Consider the following 20702-nt stretch of genomic DNA (forward strand, 5'->3'; position numbering starts at 1 on the left):
CCTAGCTTGTTATTGTTAGGTGCCATCAAGTTGGCTCCAATTCATACGGACCTTACTTGTAACAGAACAAAACATTGCCTGGTCCCGCGCCATCTGCATGGTCGTCAGTATGTTTGAGTCCATTGTTGTGGCTATCATGTCAATCTGTCTAATTTGTTAATTTTTGCTGACCCTCTACTTTACCAACCATGATGTCCTTTTCTAGCAATTGGTCTTTCTGATGACATGTCCAAGGAAAGTGAGCCAAACTCTTGCCATCCTTGCTTCCAAGGAGCATTCTAATTATACAGTGAAACCTGTTAGAGCTGGAACTCAGTGGGGCTGGTTGTTTTTCTGGGTCTCACAAGTTTTCTGACTTTGACAGGGTGCAGTCTTACCACTTTTCTATCACTCACTTTATTGGAAAATATTTTAGTTTTCCTTCTCTGACAGGGTTCCGCCTTACACTGGTTCTGGCTTTCACAGGTTTTACTGTATTTCTGGCAGTCCATGGTATATTCAGTATTCTCTGCCACACTGAATACATCAATTCTTTTTCTGTCTTCCTTTTTCATTGTCCAGCTTTTCCATGCAAAAGAGGTGACGGAAAAGACCATGGCTTGAGTCAGGTGCATCAAGGTAATATCTTTGCTTTTTAGTAGTTTAAAGAGGTCTTTTGCAGCATATTCACCTAATGCAATACGACATTTGATTTCATAACTGCTGCTTCCATGGATGAACATCTTTGGGGGGAGTATTATTCTTCCTGCCACAAATGCCTCCTCTGGTCTGCCTCAACACCCTCACCTCTAAAAGAAGGGGGTTGGATGAAACCATTGTTTCTCAAAGTGTACAGAAGCATTCCTCTGGAGGACCACAACATGAGTTGACTCACAGTGACCCCAGATGACAGAGCAGAACTTCCTTGTAGGGTTTTCTAGCCTTCAATCTTTAAGGCAGCAGATTGCCAGGTCTTTCCCCTGCAGAGCCACTGGGTAGCTTCAAACTGCCAACCTTTCAGTTAGCAGCTGAGCATTTAACCATTGTGTCATTCTAATAGTTGCTTATTTTCTTTTTAAATTGTAGGGTGAGAGTGAGAAGAGAAAGAAAAAAGAGAGACAGCAGGAATCTCAGGTTGCCTGTTTGGAGGCCTGTGTAATTAGTTAAATTTAACTATGTGCTTTTGTTTTTATTGCATTCGTTTGAACTGTCGTCCTCCGTTTATGCAAATTGGTATTGCTTTTCCATTTATGATATTCATGTAAATTTTAAAATCAATATATGTAAAAAATGATACATGTACAATGAGTCCATTTAAAGAAAAATATTAATAGTAATACAGTAGATATACAGATAAGCCCAACACGATGAAGGTAGTAGGAGAATGACAGAAGATGGGGACATTCTACCCTAGAGAACCTCTTGAGTCCCTTGTGACTCTAAAATGTCAGTGTAACCAATAGGTAAATAGACACTTCACAAAAGAAGCTATCCACATGATCAATGAACACACAAAAAGGTGTTTAACTTTATTATTAATCATGAAAGTGCAAATAAGAACCACAATGAGATACCAAATGGACAAAAATTAGAAGGTCTGTCCCTACCAAATGGGACATGAATGTGTACCAACTGGAACTCTCATGCACTGCCAGTAGGAGGGTAAATTGTTACTATACAGAAAAATTCTGAAAGACTTTGAAAAGGACCAAAAAAATGACTAGGTGTCTTAACCAGCATATCCTTCAAGGTCATCACTGCCTTTCCTTGTCCTTGAGCTATTTTACTGCTCTGTAAATTACAGAAAACCAAAGTAATGCAAATAATTCTTGTCCATAGGCATGCAAATTTTGTCCATATCTATGGACAAAATAGATGTGGAATTGCTGATTGCCCAATGTATTGGCATCTTTTCATTATTCCTGGTGCTGATATATTTATCAGCTCTTTGAATTCTTTTTTGAACCTATTGTAAAATTTTACAGGTTCTCTTAATGATTAATGAGTTAGATAAAACCTCAGTCATGTATGATTTTTTATTTGTATTAGAGTTATGATATTACACTTTAAGAAAAATATCCTTTAACAGTACAAACTAGAAAATGATTGAATATTAACAAGTAAACATATGCACAACCCAAGAACTACATTTCTATATATGTGTTGTGGAAAAACTCTTTCACACATACAACAGAAGATATATACAAAAATATTCAGGGAAACATTGCTTGTAAAAGTCATGTAACTGAAAAAAAAAGTTTCTCAGCATCAAATGAATTAATAAGCTTTGATAAATTCTTATGATGGAATACTATACAACAATGAAAGTGAATGAACTACAACCACAAACAATATTGATGAATATGAACCATGCTATTGAGTAAAAGACCCAGATACAAAAGAACATATACCTATAATTCCATTTATATAAGCTTCAAAAAAACAGACAAAGCTAAACTGTAGTGTTTCACTTTGCATGCTTAGGAGGTACTATCAAGAAACCCAAAAGAATGATAATCACAAAATTTAGGATAGTGGATACCTCTGGAGAGGAGACCATGGCAAATGCTGGGAACCAGCAACATCCTATTATATATCCTGTTGTTGTTAGGAGCCATCAAGCCAGTTCTTCTCATAGAGACTCTGTGTACAACAGAATGAAACACTGCCTGGTCCTGCACCATCCTCACAATCCTTGCTATGTTCTGTTCACATGACTGCCTCTAGGTCTATGTACAGGTTCGGCATGAGTACAATTAAGTGTTCTGAAATTCCCATGTATAATGTGTAGAAGAAAAATATTTAACAACAGTACTTAAAACAAGAGGTAAGAATAGAAATATTCTGTTGTAAGCTTCTTAAACTATATGTGAAATGATATAATATTATTATTGGAATAAATATTATTTATTATTGGAATAAATAAATATTGTTTATTATTGGAATAAATAAAATCCTCACAACTAGGCCAATAAGCAACATCATGATAAACAGAGAAAAGGCTAAAGTTAGCAAGGATTTCATTTTACTTGGATCCACAATCAAACCCATGGAAGCAGCAGTCAAGAAATCAAAAGATGCATTGTATTGGGCAAATATGCTGCAAAAGATCTCTTTAAAGTTTTGAAAAGCAAAGATGTCACCTTGAAGACTAAGGTGCACCTGACCCAAGCCATGGTGTTTTCAATTGCCTTATATGTATGTGAAAGCTAGACCAAGAGTAAGGAAGACCAAAGCAGACTCGATGCATTTGAATTGTGGTGTTGGCAAAGAATACTGAATATAGCATGGACTGCCAAAAGAATGAACAAATCTGTCTTGGAAGAAGTACAACCAGACTGCTCCTTAGAAGCAAGGATGGCAAGACTATGTCTCACTTACTTTGGACATGTTATCAGGAGGGATCAGTCCCTGGAGAAGGACATCATGCGTGGTAAAGTAGAGGGCCAGTGCAAAAGAGGAAGACCCTCAATCAGTTGGATTGACACAGTGGCTACAACTATGGGCTCAAGCATAATAACGATTGTGAGGATGGTGCAGGACTGGGTAGTGTTTCGTTCTGTTATACATAGGGTTGCTATGAGTCAGACTTGACTTAATGGCACCTAACAACAACAACATTGGAAAATAGATTGTTGTAAGTTAAACATGTATTATATATACTAAAGCAGACACTAAAAATAATAATAATAAAACAAGAGAAAGAGCCAATAAGCTAACTGTGAAGATAAAATGAAATAACAGCAAACCTCAATTAATCCAAAACAAGGCAAAGAAATAGTTAAAAAAGAAAGAAAGACCATATGGGACAGATAGAAAATAAATAGTAAGATGGTAGAGCTCAGCTGCTAACCAAAAGGTCAGTAGTTTGAATCGACTAGCCACTCCTTGGAAACCCTACTCTGTCCCATAAGGTCACTATGAGTAGGAATTGACTCAATGGCAGCAGGGTTTTTTTTTTTTTTTTTTTGTATATTGATATTTAAACATGACTATTGAACATACCATGGACTGCCAGAAGAATGAACAAATTGTCCTGGAAGAAGTACAGCCAGAATGCGCCTTAGAAGCAAGTAGTGAGACTTGGTCTCGTGTACTTTGGACTTGTTTTCAGTATGGACCAGTCCCTGGAGACCACATCATGCTTGGTAAATTAGAAGATCAGCAAAAAAGAGGAAGACGTACAATGAGATGAATTGAGACAGAGGGCTCAAACATAACAAAGATTGTGAGGGTGGCACAGGACTAGGCGATGTTTCATTCAGTTGTATATAGGGTCACTATGAGTCAGAGCCAACTTGATGGCACCTAACAACATTTTTTTTTAATTTTTTTTCTTTTTTTAACAACATTTATAATACCATTAAGTGTAAACGGTCTAAACATCCTAATTAAAATTCAGCAATTGTCATATTGGATAAAATACAAGATTCAACAATAGGCTACCTACAAGAAACCCATTTTAAATATAAAAACACAGAAAGATTCAAAGTAAAAGGATGGCAAAAGAGTTGCCATACAAATGCTAATCAAACAGTTGCAAAACAATAATCACAAAAGAGCATGAGCTGAAATTGGGGGTTGAATCTTAGCCATGGTACTTACTCAGTGAACTTGGGCAAGACAATTAATTTCCCTGAACCTTATTTTTTTTTTTTCACTTATTTAAATTGGGAATAAGACACCTACCTCATAGGATTGTGGTAAAAATTGAATGAGTTCATGTAAAGTATAGCATTTACTTCCTAGCATATATTAAGTGCTTAATAAATCTTAGTGGTTGTAGAATTGTTATTATTATTGTTTCTAGGTTTATTATGGAAACTCTGGTGGCGTAGTGGTTAAGAGGTATGCCTGCTAACCAAAAGGTTAGTGGTTCGAATCCACCAACCGCTCCTTGGAAACTCTAAGGGAACAGTTCTACACTCGACAGCAATGGGCCTAGGTTTATTTTATAAACTTGTGATGGGACCCTTTGAAATAGCTTGCTAAATAGTCATGTTTTCCAGAAAGCTTCCAATTAAGTCTGTGACATGGGATTCCAGCCAACACGCATAGGACGTTTGTATTTTGGCAGCTGAAAAATTCAGTCTACAATGTAGATTGTTTAGGCAATCTATATTGCTGAGCTGTGGACCTCTTGGAAAGATCGATTGGCCTTATCTTTAAGTTGAACTGGGGCTGTTCTGTCATCCCTGAGCTGATGGGGGCTGGCTTCACTTAGCCCCCAAGGAGGAGGTGCGTGCCCCACTTTACAGGGAGATGGTTGGATAAGTGAGTGAAGAAAGGCAGGAAAGACACCTGGAAACAGCAGGGCGCACTCACTGTCAACGGGCATATGAGAAGGGAGCATCCGTTCTCCCATTTCTGCTGTGACATTACGTAAAGATAATGTAACACAGATGCTCAGGATAAATAATTCAGGCGAAAACAAGAGACATAAAACCCGAGCGCCATGAACAACAGCCAAGGCCTCTGCGGAAGCAGCTCTTGTGCACTCTTGTTCCTACAGAGTCTGCTTTTGAACTTTATATCCAGATGTCAATCCTTAATAGGAAAGGGGAAACAATAATTCCACGGGGCTGGGAGCTGTGTGGTGGGTTCAGCTGAGACTGCTGCCTTGAGCACCTGTTTCCAAATACTTTGCCTTTTTCTTTATTTTTGTGCAACAAAATGCTCTCTCTCCTGGCTTCCTCTCCACAACCATCACCAAACAAGTCCGTAATAATTAGGTATCATGATATCTCCTTAGACAACTGAGTGTAGCATCCTTTTTTTTTTTTTTTAATTTATTTGTTGTGCTTTAGGTAAAAGTTTACAAATCAAGTCAGTCTCTCATACAAAAAGTTATACACACCTTGTTGTGTACTCCTAGCTGCTCTCCTATTAATGAGACAGCATGTTCCTCCTCTCCACCCTGTATTCCACGTGTCCATTCAACCAGCTCCTGTCCCACTCTTCCTTTTCATCTCACCACCAGACAGAAGTTGCCCACATATTCTCAAGTGTCTACTTGAGCCACGAAGCTCACTCATTACCAGCATCATTGTCTATCTTATAGTCCAGGCCAACCCCTGTCTGTAGAGTTGGCTTCAGGAATGGTTCCAATCTCTGGCTATCAAAGAGTCTGGGGACCGTGACTGTCAGGGTCCATCCAGTCTCAATCAGCCATTAAGCCTGGTCTTTTTATGAGAATTTGAGGTCTTCATTCCATTGTTCTCCTGCTCCATCAGGGATTTTCTGTTGTGTTCCCTGTCAGGGCAGTTGATTGGTGGTGGCCAGGTACCATCTAGTTCTTCCAGTCTCAGGCTGATGTAGTCTCTAGGTTATGTGGCCTTTTCTGTCTTTGCGGTCTTCTTTACCATATGTCTTTGGTGTTCTTCATTCTTCTTTGCTCCAGGTAGGTTGAGACCAATTTATGCATCTTAGATGGCCACATGCTAACATTTAAGACCCGAGACACTTCTCATCAAAGTGGGATGCAGAACATTTTCTTAATACATTTTGTTATGCCAGTTGACTTAAATGTCCCCTGAAACCATGGTCCCCAAACCCCCATACCAGCTACTCTGGCCTTTGTAGCATTTGGTTGTATTCAGGAAACTTCTTTGCTTTTGGTTTAGTCCAGTTGTACTATCTCTGTGTTGTGGGTTGCCCTTCCCTTCACCTAAAAAAATTTATGTCTACTATCTAGTGAGTGAATATCCCTTTCTCTCCCTCCCCACCCTTGTAACCATCAAAGAATATTTTCTTCTGTGTTTAAACTTTATCTAGAGTTCTTATAATAGTGGTATCATACAATATTTGTCCTTTTGCAATTGACTAATTTCACTCAGTGTAATGACTTCCAGATTCCTCCGTGTTGTAGCATCTTTATTTTATTAGCCATAATAACAATAACTTATAGTATTTGTTGAGCATTTGCCAAATGTCAGTGCTAAGTAAGGGGCCTGCTTTATTGTATTTAATCCTTACAAACATCCTTGGAAGAAGATTCTATTATTCTTCCCATTCTGGCACATGAGTAACCTGAGTTCAAAGAGAGTAACTTGCCCAAGGCCATTACAGCTTGTAAGTGGTAGAAAAACCCATTGCCTTGGAGTCAATTTGGCTCATAATAACCCTATAGGACAGAGCAGAACTGCCCCATAGGGTTTCCAAGGAGCAGCCAGTGGATTCGAACTGCTGGCCTTCTAATTAGCAACCATAGCTGTCAACCACTGTGCCACCAGGGCTCCGTAAGTGGTAGAGTAAGGATTACAAGCTAGCGGTCTGACTCCAGAGCCTGTTCTCTGTCCACTATTCCATGAGCTGTGCAATAGTCAGGAAAATTATTTCAGTGTAAGATGACCATCCAATGTTTGGCTGCTTATGTAACGATGAATTAGCAAACTTGCACTATAGTGATTAACAGCGTGGAAATCGTGCCAGAACTTCCTGGTTTCTACACCACTTCTGCTAGTTCTTATCTGTGTCCCCATGGGCAAGTGTCTTAACCTCTTTCAGCCTCATTTCCCATCAGAATAATGGTGGGTCGTAAAAGTGCCCACCTTATGGGATCCCCATGGGGATGAAATAAAACAGTGCATGTAAAGGGCACAGTAAACACTGCCCACAAATAGTAGTGATTAGCGAACAGCTGACAATTGACTAGACTTTGGTAAATGATCTCTAATCAGTAACAGCAGCAGCCAGAGCTCAGTTCCTCTCTTTCCCTTGACACCAGCTGTGTAGTTATCCTGTCGTTGTTAGTTGCCATTGAGTCAGCTCCAACACATGGCAATGTTATATGCACAGCAGGATGAAATATTGCCAGGTTCCATGTCATCTTCATGATTATTGGTATGTTCGAGTTCATTGTCATGGCTAGTGTAGGGCCTTCCAACCTAGGGAGTCATCTTCTAACATTGTCTAAGATTCTGTTGTGATATATATGGTTTTCATTGGCTAATTTTCAGAAGTAGATCACCGGGTTTTTCTTCCTAGTCTGTCTTAGACTGGAAGCTCCTCTAAAACCTATCTACCATGGGTGACCCTGCTGGTATTCAAAATACCAGTGGCATAGCTTCCAGTGTCACAACAACACACAAGTCACCACAGTATGACAAACTGACAGACAGGCGGTGGGTAGGCTAAATTAAAAGATCATGTAAATAAATTAAAAGAGAGGATCTGTTCTGATCAGTAATCAATACCCATGGAGTTTAGGAGGAGATAGTAGAGGTTATTACTAACTTTGCTGCTTCGAGTGGTGTAGCTACCCCACCACAGAATGGCAGGTGAAACCTTGTGATAAGACGGAGTCTGAAACAGATATGCCCACCGTAGTTCCTGGAAGAATCAGGCTTAAGCAGGGATGAAAGCCTACTGAGGCTGTGGTCCAGAGAACTGCCCACTGGGACCTTGTGGAAAGGTATATCAGAATTAAGATGCCCATTAGCTTTTGGAGAATGGGGCCTTTTCAGTATCCCTGGTTTGACTGACAGTCCAGATCTGTGTGTCAGTGGTACTCAGGGAAAGGATGCATGTGTATAAACCAAGCTACAATTTATGGTGGAATGAAATTCAGATGCTACCTTTTTATCATTAAATTATAAAAGGAACATAAAAGGTCATAAAATCAATCGAATCTCATATCTAAGACTACTGGGTGAGGAGAAAATAATACCATCTTAATATTTTCAAACAGTAGCAAGTATGTGTGCTGCATATAGAGACCAATAGCTGACTTGGAAACACTTGTTTTTTATTAATCAATCGATGGCACCACAAATAGATCTGTTTTATTTGACAGAAGGCCCCAAACTATAGATTGTATAAGTGACGATACGTAATCTAATTCGTAACAAGTTTTGATATTTCATTTTCTAGCCTTTCATGATAATATACTCTGTGAAAAATGGCTTATCCTTTACACACACACATACACACAAGTGTTTCTTTAGCTGTAGATCAGATGACTATTTTACGAGTCAGGATGTCTAATCAGAGGTCCCTTTCAATAGTTCTATGATTAATTCTTTTTTGTATGTATCCCATACTACTGATCAGTTTTCCCCCTAAATTTCGCATTTGATTGTTTATTTCTTTAGACTGTTCATTATTTTGCGAGTTTTCAATTTTATCCTTTTCCCCCTTCTAAATACTTTAAACAGCAAAAGTTATACTGTGCTTGTATTTCCATGGTAATAGCACCAGCAAAGTGTTATTTTTATATTATGTACTCACTAAATACTTACTGAATAGATAAATGGCTTGATCCTCCATCCATGCACACATTCACACACATACACACCTATACACACACACTTGTTAAGAGCACAAACTGATAAAAAGAAATGGCAACTGAAATGTTTCAGCATCATTACTATGCCTACCCATTTCATGAAGAGTTATTTAAATGCTTAACACATTTACCTTAGTTTACTATGTACAGCAATTACATAAATTTTCTAAAAAATAAAAATATAAAACTTAGCACTTATCGAGGTACTATTGTAAGTACTTTATTTGCATTATTTAATTTTATCCTTAAAACAATCCTCTGAGGTAGGTGCAATAATCATCTCCATTTTGCAGATGAGGGAACTGAGGTTTAAAGAGTGTCTTAGTTACCTAGTGGTGCCATAGCAGAAATACCACCAGTTGGTGACTTTAAAGAAGAGAACTTTATCTTTCACCATTCTGGAAGCCAAAAGTCCAAATCAGGGTCTCGGCCATGTTGATTCCTTCTTTGTCAGTATCCCTGGGTGATCCTTGCTTCCTTGTTCCTTGACTGGTAGACTACCCTCACTTGTACCTGTTCTCCCCAGTGTGTGTGTCTCTGTTTCTATTCTGGTCTTTTTAAAACTCAGAAGTGATTAGGTTTAGGATCACTCTACCCTGATATGACATCATTAGCATAACAAAAGAAGACCGTTGTTTCCAAACAGGCTCCATCCACCGGTACAAAAGCCAGGAATTCAACACATATTTTAGGGGGGACACAATTCAGTCTATAACAGAGGGGCCAAGTAATCCTCCTATGTTACTCTTCTAGTAAAATGGGAGACAAATACCACAAATCCAAACACTCCTCACTGCAAAGCCCATTTTGTTAGTCACTTCATTAACCCGTATTTTTTAGGGATGAGCTAATCCACTCTTCACTTGTGGATGAGGGGAAGCAGGCTGCCCACCATTTCAGGGCAACCATTTAGTCATGGAACCAGGATAAGAACACATGTCTCCTGATTCTAAGTCCAGTGTTTTTTTTTTTTTTCTGACTCTTATAATTTGCTTTTATTCTGTCTGAAGTTCTCAAATCTTTCTGCAGTGTACAGTGGTCAACAGGACACAGTCCTGGCTCTGGTACTGGCTCCAGTAAAGACTACGAGAGAAAGCTGTATCACTGAGAGCATTTTCAAGCCCCGAGAAATTCCGAGGGGCCACAGGCTGGTGGAGTACCAGTTGCTAGTACTGTTCCCAGATTCCCTAAGATCCTCCAAAATTTCTCAGGGCAACGTTTAAGAGCCCGCGCCTGCTCTTGCATGCAGTGCTTCTCATGTGCTAGACCAGATGTCATTCATTTTGGAGTTGTCATCTGGCATTGTAATTAGGGTATTTAGCCATAGCCGATTGGTAATGTGAACAGAATACACTGATTGCTTTTCCCCCAAGCTATTTAGAGGAGAAAGAGAAGGTGGAAAGGGAGGACATGTTTATTTGTGATAGTATTTAAATTTGTTTGCCACTTGTTTCGTCTGTCTTCTCTCTTAATCATGATGGAGCTACAGAGTTTGTGTAATTATCTGCTGAACACCTGTCTCCATCACCGTGACCTAAGCCCCATGAAGGCTGGGACTATGTCTGCTTGTTCAGTACTGCTCCCCTGGGACTTACTATCGCTTTTCCAATCAACCAGGGTAATAAACAGTTAAAGAGACAAGGTCTGAGGGTGATCAAGAGAATCAGGCAACATTTTAGATATAGTCACTGAAGCCAGGAAACATTGTCCTAAGTGGTGGTGTTGTTAGTTGCCAGCCAGTCAGCTCTGACTCACGGCAACCCCACGTACAACAGAACAAAAGGTTGCCCGGTCTGGCTCCTTCTTCTTGACTGTCAGTGTGTTTGAGCCCATTGTTGCAGCGATTGTACTGTCTTCCAACCTAGGGAGCTCATCTTCCAGCATTAGATCAGATAATAGTCTGTTGTGAAAGGGTTTTCATTGGCTAATTTTCAGAAGTAGATCACCAGGCCTTTGTTCCTAGTCTATCTTAGTTTGGAAGCTCTGCTGGAACTTGTCCACCAGGGGTGACCCTGCTGGTATTTGAAATACCAGTGGTATTGCTGCCAGCCCCACAGCAACTCGCAAGTCACCACAGTACAACAGGCAGGAGGTGGATAATCAGCCTTAGGTTTCAATTATTGCTGACTCCTGGGATGTTCCTCAAATGTTTGTATTTGAAAGTGTGTTGCACACACAGAAGACGGAAAACCTCTAGTGTGGAATTTGAAGAGTGAATTCTTTCCACTTCAGAGGGCAAAAAGAGGATGAAACATAAATTCTAGAGTAGCAGACTAGAGAAAAACTAATTCAAAGCCTGTCTTTTACAACAAATTAGGAACAACTGAGTGTTTGCACATCCCAGGGCCACAAAGAATCACCCTACAACTCTGGTTTCACTTAGGTACTTACAGCAAAGCCTATAGAGTAGCCACGTTGGGTTAGAAACGTTTCCTGGGTGACCTTAATTGATATCTCTTGAGAAGCAGATAGAAGCACATACTTAATCCCATCTAGCATCCTGCACACAAGAATACTGACTGTTCCACACAATTTTTAGCAAGCCGCCGAGAAAATTGGCCTTGTTCAAATTCTCGCCTAAACTCTCACAGTTAATTGAATTCTCATCAATGCAAGAAATAGAGGTTTGCGAGTCATGTGTACAAGAATTCTAAGACTAGATATTCACGGTCCCTCACTGACAGAATGAGTTCTGCGTTGCTGGGAATGGAAATAACGCTTCATTTTCTTTCTTAGTACCATCTTTAAGTGCATAGTCATGGGAAAAAAATAACAGGCCTCTCCTCTAACAAAAAAATAGCAATAAAAAAAATATTTTAAAGGAAGATACAGCAGTGGCCTCTCGAAAGGTTTTACGAGTTTCCTTTCCTGGATAAAGCTATGGGTTTTTATTCACGTATGTTATAAGAAGGTTCAGTGGTTTTTCGTGACCTTTGTATTCGGGGCACTATTTTCTGCTAGAATACTGAGAAAATGATGTCTTAAAAGCCTGGGAATTTTTCCCCCAATTTGTCCTCATTTTGGTAGAAAATTTGAAGGAAAACTAAGAATTATGTTCTTGACCTTTTCTTCTGGTTAATGGGGTTTTTCTTTTCTTTTTAAGCCCAAGTCGTGGTGGCAAAGAATTCTACACATTGATTCCACAGTTCCCAGGCATAGGAGAATGGTGTGGGTATGACAGTAAATGCTTCATGCCTTGCATAGTGATAGAAGGAGGAGTTAGAAAGACACGTTCTGAGGGCAAAGCCAGACTTCAATTTTTCTTCAAATGTTCATCGCTTTTCTGCTCCACCTCAGAGGGGATTATAGTTCCCAAACAGCTGCTGGTAGACATCCGTTGCCACCCAGCAGCCACTCTGAGAAAGTTTAAATAACGTTTTCTGCAGGATTCACAGACTTAGAGTTAATATTTTGGATCATTTCAAGAAAAATTTAACTGTGAACTCTTTTTTTTTTTTTGCTTGCATGTTGCCATAACAACTAGAATCAGATTATGCTCATAACTAACTCTTAGAAATGCATGAATCATCCTACCAGTGAGTAAATCACTCACAACCTCACCCTTCCAGGGAAGAATAGTTTAGCCACTCACTTATCTCCTGTTCCATCCTTAGCTGAATATGTTGCTTAAGGGTTTTGTTTAGAGTTTTTTTTTTTTTTTTTTCTTTTTTGGTGGTAACATTTGAGCTGCTAACCAGACATGTAACTAGTCACTTTGTGGGAAGCCTTGGAGATGGTCAGCAGGGAGTGGGGAGGAGAGAACATGGTCATAGATCAGGTGGAAATTACTAAATTTAAGAGAGATAAAATTTGTGACTCTGACATCATTAGGAGCCTACTCTTATTAACAGAACTGGCTAGCCTTGTTCAGGTATATAAATTCACCGTTTCTCAGGTGCTTAGCTCTTTGGGTTTGCAAGAATTCCTAGGTGACATAACCAGTTAAGTGCTCGACTGCTAGCCAAAGTATTGGTGGTTTGAACCCACCCAGAGGTGCCTTGGAAGACAGACTTGGCGATCAGCTCCCAAAAGGTCACAGACTTGAAAACCCTGTAGAGAAGTTCTACTCTGCATGCATGGGGTTGCCATGAGCTGGAATCAACTTGATGGGCACTAACGATAACTATAATGCATAGAGAAAAGAAGTCATTTGGTTGAAAATGAAAAAATTCCTGTATTAAAATTCTTTTCTTCCCTTAAGAGGGCTTCATTTTATTCATCTGAGGAGCTCAGTTAGTATCCACTTTATTAAAATGGCCATGTCAGTTACTAGGCTTAATGTCTGAAAACCTAGTTATGTATACTGGAAAAAAAAAAAAATTATTCTCAGAGAGTGGCATAATCACCAAAAGTACCTGGCCCATTTTACATCTAACCTACTGTCTCTATATTGGTAGTTATTTCTCCCAAGATCATTATGGAAAGAAATAGGCAACCTGTTCACAGTTTAAATGCCTGATGGAGTGCGATTTCTTAAAGACTTGAGTGCCCTTGTGCAGAAGTCATATTTAAAAGGTTTCTATTCTATCCTTAGAGAAGATAATGCCTCTTTCCCTTTTTTTCTTCTGTTTCTGCCAGCTCCTAGATACATCAAGTATTTCAAACTTTTACAAAGTAACAGGATGAGCTATTTTAAAAACAACAGTAACCACCACACATACCCAATCCTAATTAGTTCCTATTCTTTCAGGGGACTGGAGATTATCCAGGAGGGATAAAGCATTTTATGTCTCCTCTCCAGGAAAAGGAAGCCATTGTTGGGTATTCAGAATGATTAGGATATTCTCTGTTATAGATTGAATTGTGTCCCCCCGCCAAAAATTTGTGTTTGAGTCCAGACCTCTATACCTGTGGATATAATCCTGTTTGGAAATAGAGTTTTCTTGTTATGTTAATGATGCCAGATTGACGTAGGGTGTGTCTTAAACCTAATCACTTCTGAGTGATACAGAGAGCATCATAGTTACAAAAGGGAAACCCTGGTGGTATAGTGGTTAAGAGCTGGGCTGCTAGCCAAAAGGTCAGGAGTTCAAACCCACCAGTTGCTCCTTGGAAACCCTATGGGGCAGTTCTACTCTGTCCTATAGGGTTGCTATGAGTTGGAATCAACTCAACAGCAATAGTTTTTTTTTTTTTTAGCTACAAAAAAGGAGCCTTGGTGGAGCAATGGTTAAGAGCTTGGGCACTGAACAAAAGGTGAGCAGTTCAAACCCACCAGCCACTCTGTAGAAGACCTGGTGATCTGCTCCCATAGAAATTTACTCTATGGGGCAGCTCTACTCTGTCATATAGGGTCTCTGTGAGTCAGAATCATCTTGACGGCACACAAGGACAACACAGACACAAAAGTAAGCAAGCGCAAACTGGGGAAGACAGAAGAAAATGTGAGATCACCAAAGATCCGAGGAACACTGGGGCTGTAGAAACTAAGACAAGGATTTCCCCCAGAGACAACAGAAAGAGACCCTTTCCCTCTACCCAGGTGCCCTGAATTCAGATGTCTGGCTTCTTGAACTTTGAGAAAATAAATTTTTACCCTTTAAAGTCACCCATTTGTGGTACCTCTGTCATAGTAGGACTAAGGAAACTAGGACATTCTTATCCTCTCTCTCTCTCTCTTTTTATCTCTCTCTCTCTCACACACACACGCACACATTTCAGAGCCTATGGAAGAGTAGTCTGGATTACTTCAAAGTCAGGGGAAATGGATACCAGTGCTGGAAATTGAAAGGAAGCAAGGTGGAGAGCCCTGAACCAGGACAGGGCTTCCCATAGAAGAAAGAGATGATGGGTTTCCAGAGTGCCCAGGAAGTGCTAGGGCCTCTGTAGAGGGGGTACATGTATGGTAGGGACTATATGTCAAGTACCACATATGTGTGAACAATACACAAATATTTCCATCCCTAAGCTGCTTATCTTTGAATCACTCTAAAGACCTGGTCAATGAGCATCTCTGTGACCACCATGGTGGACAGTGGCCAGAGGTCCTTGTCTAAGTTTTTTAGATTACATTAGCCCCCTGAGGTAATGGAAGAAACCAAAAAAGCACCCAGTTGCCATCGCGTCAATTCTGACTTATGGTAGCCCCATATGTGTTTGAGTAGAACTGTGCCCCATAGGGTTTTCAGTGGCTGATTTTTTTCCAAGTAGATCACTAAACCTCTATTCAAGGCACCTTTGGGTGCCCTCCACCTCCAACTTTCAGTTAGCAACATAGCACGTTAGCTATTTGTACCACCCAGAAGACCCTCAAATAGTAACTATGGTTCAGAGCCAGATTTAATCGATTAAAAATGTGTTTTACTTGCAACCAAGCATAAGATGTAAATTTATACCAATTACACAAATAATTGATCAAAGAATGTATACATGCAATCACCCATTTGGTTGCATATGTCTTAGAGTTCTCTAGAAGCAGACCCTGAGACAAGGATTCAGGCAAAGATGGTTTATTTGGGAAGTGATTCTAGAAAATCCCAGTGGAGGCATGAGCAGTAACACAGGGAAGGGGGACAGCCAAGAAAATGTACATAACCAAGCCAGTCATCAAGGTAGATAATGAAAATTAATCCTGCAGGAAAACTCTGGGGGTCTCCAGCCTCACAATTATCCTGCCTGTAGAAATGGAAGCTTGAGCATTCATATGCCAAATTCCAACAGTGGTTGTTGAGGACTGCTCCTACAGAAGTTCTCTGAACTTCCAACCTATGCAGTGAGGCAAAAGAGGCTCTGGCCAATTTGGGAGTGCCCTACAGTGGCAAGGCCCAAGGAGACATGGGTGGGCTCCCGACAGGCCTGCTACAGACTCTGATGCCATCTGGACTGGTTTTAACCACAGTGAGCCAGTAGCTTTCCATTTATAATCATGCCAACAGCCTAATTTTTCTCAGAGGTGAAGTGTCTTCAAGAGGGCAATGAAGATTTCAAATATGCTTTAGAAACATAATGATCTAGGCCATCTGGACTCATTTTTTGGGGGGTACACTTTTTCGAGCAATTTTAAGTTTCTAGAAAAATTGCACAGAAAGTGCAGAGTTTCTGCATTCTCCTTCTCTGCCCTACACACAGCTTCTCCTCTTACTAATACCTCACAGTAGAGTGATACATTTGTTACAATTGGTGAGCCAGTATTGACACATTATTATTAACTGAAGTTCATAGTTTACATTAGGGTTCACTTATTTGTGTAGTCACAGTTCTGTGGTTTTTGACAAACTCGTAATGTCAAGTATCCACCACAGTAGTATCATGCAGAATAATTTCATTGCCCTTAAAACGTCCTGTGCTTTACGTATTCATTCATCCACCCCAATCCCCTGGAAAGCGCTGATCTTTTTACCGTTTCTATAGCTTCGCTTTTCTAGAATGTCATACACTTGGTATCTTATAGTATGTAGCTTTTTCGGATTGGCTTCTTTCACTTAGAATATACATCTAAGGTTTCTCCACATCTTTTTGTGATTTAATAGCACATTTCTTTTTATTGCTGAATGATACTCGGTCATGTGGACGTACCACAGTTTGTTATCCACACCTCAACTCATGTTGCTGATGAGGTGCAATAACTGAAGCCTAGAGAAGACAGGTGCTAGGTCCAGGTTTCCCCTAGTGAGTGGCAGGGCTTGTACTGGCAGCCAGAGGTTTTGATTTCCAGGCCAACATTGTTTTGTCCGAATTCTATGGCCTTTTCACTGACTCTTGTCTGTGGCTGTCAATCGAAAGTAGAATTCAAGCAAAATATGGCACACTATTCTGAGTTGGTATGTTAGTAAGACTGATATTGTCACTGGGTTACCGGGTTGTCGCCTCACACCTTTTGCCTCCATTCTCAGTGTTCCTTTAAGTGTTATAGTGTAGAATTAGTCACCATACCCCCATCCCCCCAAAGCCTACGTTTCCCTCCCTGATTCAGTGAATTTGCTGTGGTCCCTCCCCTGCTGGGAATGGGACTCCCTATAGTATCCTCACCATTTATTTTTTTTCTACCAGATAGGCTCATATTTATCTTTTCAGGGTTAATAAAATACCACTTTCTTGGTGAAACTCTATCTCATACCACACCGAAGTTATTGCTTTAACTCCAGCCCCACAATGCTTTGGTCTTATAGCATTTATACTAGCGGGTTGTTGATGGCACTGGGTGCTGGGGGTTGTTTATACATTTGATGGTTGTTTACCTGCTAGCTTCCCTTCCCCTGTGTCTGAACTCCAACATCATAAGTTGCTTTGAGAGGACCAACCTTTTATCAATCAAGGCAGACTAGGTTTTGCTGAGGTAATAAGTGACCCAAATCTAAACGACTTAAAAAAAAAAATCACAGTAGTTGATTCCCTGTGAATACTTCATATTCATCAAAGGTCACCTGGGGTCTATCCTCCACATTTTCGTCATTCCCATTCAGGGCCCCAGGCTAGAAGAACAGATACTATCTGAAACATTGAGCACTGTTTTGGGGGAGCTAAGGAAAGCAATGCAAAGCACACACTGGCTTTTGAAACTGCTACATGGCAACAATGCATGCCACTGCTTTCATTCCAGTGGTTAAAGCAATCCTTACCGTGTGTCAGTATATTTGCATTCACCTTGCCTGGCACACACTAGATGCTTAATAAATACTTGATGAATAAACAAAGGAGTAAATGGACTGGTGGACGGTTATGTGCATTTCTAATATTTGTTTGAGATGTATAACCTATCTTGAATAATTTAAGTGATATTCATCGAGGTTACTATTTCTCTCTTTTCCTTTGCATAGCACATCACCATTGTCATCACGGTCATAGTTTATTGAGCATGGTATGCCAGATCCCAGCCCAAGTGCTCTACAGCCTTGTTAAATCATCGTAAACAATCCTGTGAGATACACATTACTATTATTCCCAGTTTATAGTTGAGGAAATTGAGGTACAGTGAGGTTATTTCTTACCCAAAGTTACATAGTGGATAAGCGGTGGAACCAAGTCTAAACACAAGTCTGTCTGGCTCCAAAGCCAAAGTTTTTAACCATTTTTGTTAAACTGTCCTCCCAGAACTTTCCCATCTGACCTTTTAAGAGCCTACATAAGACTAGTTCCAAAAATGCTCTAGAAAGGCCATTTCTTGCTGTCAGTCAATAGGTATATACGAAATCAACCAAAATTAACGCAGGGTCTAAGAGGAACAGTTTCAACTGGCATTGTCAAAAGCTTCTCTTCTAATATTTGTTATTTGCACTTGTTCTAGTTTTTGACACTGCAGTTACCGAGCATAAAACCTCAAGTGTCTACTATGTGCTTACATAAGTCCTTGAAGAGATCCAAAGTTCTTTTTCTATGGCAAACATGGGCTCTTGGCCTGCCTGGCTGCTCACCCTGGGGCTGTTGAAATTGAGCTGGCCATCTGCCTGTTGGAGAATCAGGCTCAGCTTTCAAACATTGACAATCTAATGACCACCCTGCCACCTAGTGGGAGAAATTCCTGTCGCTGACCTTGGTGCTGAAACACTAGTTAGCGGCGAGTCATTCCTTTTTCTCACTATCCTGGGACCTGACCAGGGAGTCTGGTCTGAGCTAACCCAGGACCCAGAGTTGCTCCTAATTTCTTTTCTCCATCTTGGTCTCCATCAGGGCTGATTTCATGCAATTTTTAGTGTTCTGTCACTCTTCTTATGCTTTATCTAGGAAGTTGGGGGCACATGAGCTTTTCTCTACATGCTCCCTGATCCTAATCTTTATGTCCCTTTTAGGTCTGTGGCTGTACACTGCTGCAAATGTCCCATAAAAATGTTGAATAAATATACCAAATGTAGTAAAGTAACCACGGAGTACTAAGAACAAACACTTTGGAATCAGTCTGACCATGTATAAATGGAGCCTTACCATTTACAAGCTGGACAACTTTTGGAAATGTACTCAACTTTCCTGAGCCTCAGCCTTCTTGTTTTTAAAATGAAAATATAATAGTACATAAGTCAGAGAGTTGTGTAAAAACATTAAATGAGACAGGGCTTGTAAAATGTTCAGCACAAATCCTGCCACCCAGTAAGTGTGCAAAAGACATTAGCTGCTACTGTCCTATTGTAGCTGCTATTGCTATTGTTGGTAGTCTTATAATTTTTTCAAGCCATTGAGCTGATTTTGATTCAACATAGGTTTCCTTACTATAGTTAATATTTTGAGGAAGAATTCATGGAAATATAAGTGTCTTAGGCTGGGTTCTCTAGAGAAACAAAGCCAATGAAGTGACTATATATTGTTTCAGTTATCTAGTCCTGCTCTAACAAAAATACCACAAGTGGATGGCTTTGACAAAGGGAAATTTATTTTCTCACAGTCTCGTACGCTAAAAGTCCAAATTTAGGACATCAGCTCCAGGTGAAGGGTTTCTCTCTCTGTGAGCTCTGGAGGAAGGTCCTTGTCATCAGTCTTCCCCTGAACTAGGAGCTTCTCTCTGCAGGAACCCTGGGTCAAAAGGACATGCTCTGCTCCCAGCACTGCTTTCTTGGTGGTATGAGTCTCCCCCCGCCCCCCGCTTTCCTTTCCTTTTATCTCCTGTAAGACAAAATGTGATGCAGGCCACACCCCAGGGAAAATCCCTTTATATTGGATCAGGGATATGACCTTAGTAAGGGTGTTACAATCCCACCCTAATCCTCTTTAACACAATCTAATCTTGCCTCATAAACCACAGGCAGAGATTAGGATTTACAACACATAGGAAAATTACAATCACAAAATGGAGGACAACCAGACAGTACTGGGAATCATGGCCTAATCAAGTTGACACATCTTTTGGGGGACACAATTCAACCCATGACACTCCACCCTTTGGCCCCTGAAAATTCATATCCTTGCCACTTGTAAAACACATTCACTCCATCGTATCACAGTAAAAGTCTTAAATCAACTCCCAAGTTCAAAATCCAAAAATTTCTCTTCATCTGTGAAATCCAGAATACAAGTTATCTGCTTCCAAAGTATAATGGTAGAACAGGCACAAGCTAGACATTTCCATTACAAATGGGAGAAATTGAAGGGAAAGAAGGGATAACAGGCATCAAGAAAGTAAGCAGAACGTATTACATTAGTCCTCAAGGCTTTGAAAATAATCCTCTGTTCTCTGAAACCATTTACACTATTGCCCTGCCCTCCAGACTGTAGGTATTGACCACACTCTCCAGATTCTGAATGGAGGCACCTCGGCCCTGGGATTCAGCTCCTCCTTCCAGGCCCACTGGCGTGGCAACTTTGCTCCCTCAGCTTTAGGCACACTATTCTCCTAGTCCATCTGTGTGGCAACCCCGCCCTCAGAAACACCAGAGGTCATGGCTCCACCCTTTGAAACCCCAGAGATCAAGGCCATATCTTTTGACAGTGAGGGAGCTCGGCTTCCTGTGTTCCTTGTCTCTTCAGCTTCTGCTTCCTGGTTTCTTGGCCTCTCAGCTCCTTGGGCCTCTCC

The sequence above is a fragment of the Loxodonta africana genome, chromosome 22 (assembly GCF_030014295.1).
Source record: "Loxodonta africana isolate mLoxAfr1 chromosome 22, mLoxAfr1.hap2, whole genome shotgun sequence".
NCBI classification, from domain to species: Eukaryota; Metazoa; Chordata; class Mammalia; order Proboscidea; family Elephantidae; genus Loxodonta; species Loxodonta africana.